This window comes from Oratosquilla oratoria, chromosome 18 (assembly GCF_046742065.1).
Source record: "Oratosquilla oratoria isolate Oo_2021 chromosome 18, ASM4674206v1, whole genome shotgun sequence".
NCBI lineage: Eukaryota > Metazoa > Arthropoda > Malacostraca > Stomatopoda > Squillidae > Oratosquilla > Oratosquilla oratoria.
The window spans coordinates 106,501-112,500 of NC_134794.1; positions in this window are offsets into that span (position 1 = coordinate 106,501).

Below are 6,000 nucleotides of genomic sequence, written 5' to 3' on the forward strand. Positions count from 1 at the left end.
AGCAGTGATTGTTGTCACCTGTCCCAACAGTCCCCATAGCACATCATAGGGCAAAGGTGACGGCGTCGGCCGAAGCTAATCAGTGCCTCCTGGCGTAGGCTCCTCACTACCTCCCCTACAACCCCCGCCCCACAATGCCTTTATCCCTCACCTGCAAAAAATCGACTGCCCTTAGCCCAAATATACATACATACATACATACACACACACACACACACACACACACATATATATGTATGTATAAGAACATGAAAATGAAGAAGATTGCAAGAGACCATAAGACCTACATTAGGCAGTTCCATGTCCATAACCACCTGTCATCCCCATCCATAAAAGTTGTCTAATCGTTTCTTAAAACAACCGATAGTTTCAGCGCTCGCTACTACATGGTTACTAAATCTATACCAATATCTCCAAGGGCATCCCTTCTTAATACAAAACTTAACTCCTTTGGCCTAGAAATAATGTTTGTTATGTCTGTTCTAACTGGACCAGTCTACATTCATTTCTAACCCTGATCATCCTGAGATGGGTGACAGTTAGCCCGGGACAGTTGGCAACCCTTTCTCAAACGCTCCTTTGAGAGTCCAGAAGAGTTGGCACTCCTGTTGCTGACAGTCTGTCTATACCAATCGTTGACCACTATTGATATGACCACCAGTTCTTGCCTTTTTCCCTCTTAAACATAAAATTGTCCAATTTAAATCCATTACTGGGAGTACTGCCCTGTTGTATGTGTGTGTGTGTGTGTGTGTGTGTGTGTGTGTATGTGTGAGGTTACGAAATCGAAGGATTCAACAACTTTCACCGTTATTCACTTCTACACTTGTTCTGGCCGTCGCCGGGTGATTTTATTCAGCCTAAGGAAACCTCTCCCAAGGTGGGTCAAGTGAAATTCTCCCTTCCTTGCCCGCATCAAATCGTCTAGAGACAGCCAGGCCAAAAGCATACATGTCAGTCTTCTCACTCAAAGGGTTTATCAAGAAGAGTGGGAACTCTCAAACTCTTTCATCCGTGAGGAGCTAAGATGAGATGCGGGGAGGGGGGGGGGGAGGTACGTGCCTTTGACTTGGATACCTACTATATAAAGGGGAAAAAGACCTTGGTATACAGATAGATGGATTTTTTTTCTAATAGACGAAAACGTTCGGTATATATATTTTTTTTCAATTTCCCGGTGGTTTCTGCAAAAATAGTTCATCACGTGTGTTTTGTGATTTCTTTGCAGATAGATGGATATAGGGAACTTTCAAACGAATGGAATTGTCTGGCAATGGTTGTCGGGAATAAATCAGCACGCAAAAGGTAATCTGCGCACCAAGAGGATTCTAGTGTGTAAAGTTGGTGGCAGCACACTAAGCTTTTCTCGCTAGCATGCTACTTGCTTTTGCTACTTCGTTTGAGTAGAAACGACTTCGGTTACGAACCTTTGTATTTCCAAATGTCAAATTACTCTTTCGTCATAGAATGAGAGGCTGAAAATGATGAACTAAGAGAAATTAAACCTAGAATACGAATGTTCGTCACATTCTTGAGATGTCTTTACGGAAGCCTAGATCATTGTAACCGAAGCCGTTTCTACTCAAAGTAGCAAAAGCAAGTAGCATGGTGGTCAAGTGTGCCGCCACCTTTACGGTTACTCGGATGTGGTCCTTCTCGGATTTTTGTGAGGCTCAGTTAGCCATTCGCAGTCTACTGCTGAGCAAATTCCTCTCTTCCAGACACTAAACTTTATGGGGAAACAAAACCGCAAAATGGAATTAAAACAGAATAACAAACGCTGGCGGGTTTGCAGACAGCACCAAACAAAAGACTGTCAGCAACAGGAGTGCCAACTCTTCTGGACTCTCAAAGGAGCGTTTGAGAAAGGGTTGCCAACTGTCCCGGGCTAACTGTCACCCATCTCAGGATGATCAGGGTTAGAAATGAATGTAGACTGGTCCAGTTAGAACAGACATAACAAACATTATTTCTAGGCCAAAGGAGTTAAGTTTTGTATTAAGAAGGGATGCCCTTGGAGAACGGGAAGAGGATAGAGATATAAATAGAATCTGCTGAGGAAATGACGAGAAACGTACGATATTTGAATGCAGCCATGACTTCCCTCTCCCCCACTAATGCCCCTCGCCTGGCTCCTGGACGCGATTCATGACGTCCTCCCCAAGCGACCACATACATACAAAGCCCCCGCAGGACACGACACCGATTGTGCATCAGCGAGAAGACCTCCTCAAGTGATGTTACCTGTCAACATCCACCTCAGCAAAACCGGTTCTCCTTCGACGTTAGGTCTTTCTAGAATACACAACGAGGGATCTCGCGACAGGGTGTGTTTATCCCGGGTACGAAACAACCGCCGATCTTGGGCATTATAAAAACAAATAGTGCTACTGGATATGGGCTCGGAAAGATGAGTGTCTTTCGGGGCGGGATCCAACACCTTACCCTTTCATTACCCGTCTCGCCTCCTCTCTATCTCCCGATAAATCCATCAATAATGGTGGTAGGGGGCTATGTGGATCCTAACTGGGGTGCCTTGATTATGGAGGTATTCCATAAATAATTCAATCAAGTAGGTTCCATGGTGCCCGGGGAAGGGGGGGGGAGCGCGAACTTCAAGAACAAGATTCGAAAGGCGTGATGGAATTAACTGATGTCGAGTCCAGATTGCAGTGGTTCGCCTGTTATTGTGAGCGCGCGTGTGTGTGTGTGTGTGTGTGTGAGAGAGAGGAGGGGGAGAGGGTGCAAGTCGAAGTTGTTTATTCAAACAAACGACAACAATGAAAAAAAACTGAAACAATTCTTTTTATCTTCCTTGTAAGTACTTCGTATTCATCTATTTGTTCATTTGTTCTATTTATTTATTTTGTTAATTAATTTTTATTTCTATATTAATTTACTTATTATGCATCTATTTATCATTATTTATTAATTTATTTGTTTACTTATCATTATTTATTCATTATCTTTCATTTATCTACTGAACTGTTTGTAACAACGAAAAGGACCAGAAACATATTTTTCATACATCCTATAATTCAGGTCAATTTAATTTTCTTTATCGTTTATAATATGAATTAGTACACAATTTTCATTTTCATTTAAGTAACTTTGGGCAATTTTTTGTATTAATTTATTGATTCACTTAGAAACTTGTTTATCTATCTACTTATATATTTATTCATCGATTCATCTATTTACTAATTTATTTATTTATTTACTTATTCATTAATTTACCTATTTACTTATTTGTCTATTTATTTACTTATGTATTTATATTTATCTATTTATTCATTTATTTATCGATCTATATATTCATTAATTTGTTCATTCATTTACTTATTTGTCTATCAATTTATTTGACTTAGGGTAAGGAACAATAGTTATTACTACTACTACTACTGCTACTACTACTACAGAGGACGCTGGAGTGGTTCAAGAACTGGTTTAGTGTTCACTGTGTGTTTCTCTCTCGTTATCTATTGATGACGTCAAGTCGCCCTAATAAATAACCTGTCGACGCTGCACTTTCGCTCATCCTATGTCGGCACCAGAGGAAGAGACCTCTCTTCTAGTTGAAAGAATTCGCTTAGATGCGACCAGAAAAATAAATGTACAACACGTGTATAATCTTGAAAGGGTTATTCGAAGAAGTAATGAAAAAAAGACGAGAAGAACGAAAACAAAACAAGGAAAAACAAGAAGAAAGAAGACCAGAGACCAGATGAAGAAGAAAAAGACAGAAAAGGCTTAATGAAGAAAAGGAAAGAGATGAGGAAAAAGTGAAGAGCTAGTCTGAAGACTACAGCGGCGGGGAAGGGGGAGGGAGGTCACCTTTCCCCTGGTTGTTAAGACAGCCTGTGACAAATGTCGTCGTTAGCATCCAACCCGGGTGCGTGTAGTTGCGATTTATTCAATTCTACTAAATCTACTTTTCTCAACAAATTAGGAAACCTAGATCCTGCATCTAGGATCCGCGGTCTCCCAGGCTCTCTGGGAGGTCGACCAACGTGTTCTGTTTTGTCAATGGGAGACCCTAATTGCCCACTGATGATCAAAGATAACAAACTGTTACCAAAATGGAACCGAGAGCCTCTGGGCACAAGACCTCTTGCATACCGAGTTGCAAGAGCTTATCACACTGGGCTATTTTTCCTCCGACGTCCTACCTCCAACCTCCGTTTGAATAACTAGAATATGACTTCGCTTACAGAAATCTAGACTTCTCTAAAAACATTTCAACAGTATGTCTAACATTCGTATAGGCTTAGAATCTCTTAGTTCATCATTCAGCTTTGCTATACACGACGGAAAGATCATTTGGAGATTTGAAAAATAAGATATCATAATCGAAGTCGTTTTAACTCACATGAACTCTCAACGGTCGTCGGCGCTGGTGAAGCCCGTGGAAGCTGCCCCGTGTGATAACCTCTTGAGAGTCGGATAAGGGGATGCATATGAGTGTAGACACTCAAGCTAGAAAGCTGTCACAATAGAGCCTTGCCAGTTTTCACACAACTACTCTCCTCTTTCTCATTATCTATTTTTTTTTCAAAAATTTGCGAATAAAATGTGTCAAAACATCATGACAGTAATGCCCCCCCCCCTTCTCCGTGTCTCGATGTCTCGATTCAATAACACTGTTTTGCGTTAGACAGAATAAAAATAAGTGAAAGGTGTAAGACACTGTTCACACTTGCGGTTTCGACCACGGCGGTTAAATTACAGGTCAATGGAGTCAGTCACACACAACCGTGCATTTTTTCCTAGACTATGCGGTACCGCCGCGGTTTCCGCGTGGATGAAACCGCTAAAGTGAACATGGCCTATTAGACAAAAAATTAAAACGAGTTGAGTGACTTTTGCCAACGCGTTAGTCTATTGGTTCGGAAGCAGTTGATTTCAGACATTTAACAAACCTGTTACTCACGAGTCGGTTTTTGCTTATTGAGTAAACCTAAGACAGTTGACACCCTTGTTCCAGTCCCCAGCTTTGTCTACGCTGCTCGTCCGAGACAGTTGGTTCCTTTGTCACAAGGGAATTAACATTCTTATCATAGAGCCAACGCAGATTTCTTTTTCGTATATCCTGCTAACACAGAACAGTTGGTAGGCCTGTCACAGACAATTTTTACTTTACAGTTTATACACACGAAAGCGTAATTGGTAATCTACTATTCGTCGTCTCCATATAATTTTTTCGGCTCTGTAATGCTTTGATATCAAACCTGCATATACATATGTATACATCACACAGAGAACCCATAGTCGGAGTGAAAGAAAAGCTTGGGAAAGTACAAGGTAGGCAAAGTGATCAGATATATATACATCTCTGTCACAAGGAGGGGAGGATCAACAGGAACTCGGACAGCCTACATGACGGGTCGGATGGCCTCAATCAAGAAAAAGTAACGGGAGTGTGATGCGGGATAAAACATGGGGTCTGGTCAGAATGAAGAATGTCCTAATTTTCACATCTCTAAAGGACAATGGTACCCGGAGATTATTTCACGTTCAGCGGTGACTCTACTTGTCAGTAGTTATCTGCCTCCTGACCCCAGGCTTGACTCCGCGAGTTTTCCAAGATTAAGATCATCCGGCCCGTCATGTAGGCTGCTCGAGTTCCTGTTAATTCCCCCTATCTTGCACTTTCCTGGAGAGGGCTAGAGCTAGCAGCCGAATTATACAAGTTAAAGTTCTACCAAGTTTTCCTTTTACTCTGACTGTGGGTTCTCTGTGCGATTTACAAACGCGTTACTGCATTTCTCTCTAGTATGTATGTATGTATGTATGTATGTATATATATATATATATATATATATATATATATATATATATATATATATGCTAATAAGAACACGGGTGCGTAGTTCATTTATGGAATGTAGACCACTTAGAAAAAGAAACTAACGAAGCAGAGCACTTTCGTATATTACGTCCAGTGAAAAGGTACATTTTCACTGGATGTAATATACAAAAGCGCTCTGCTTCGTTAGTTTC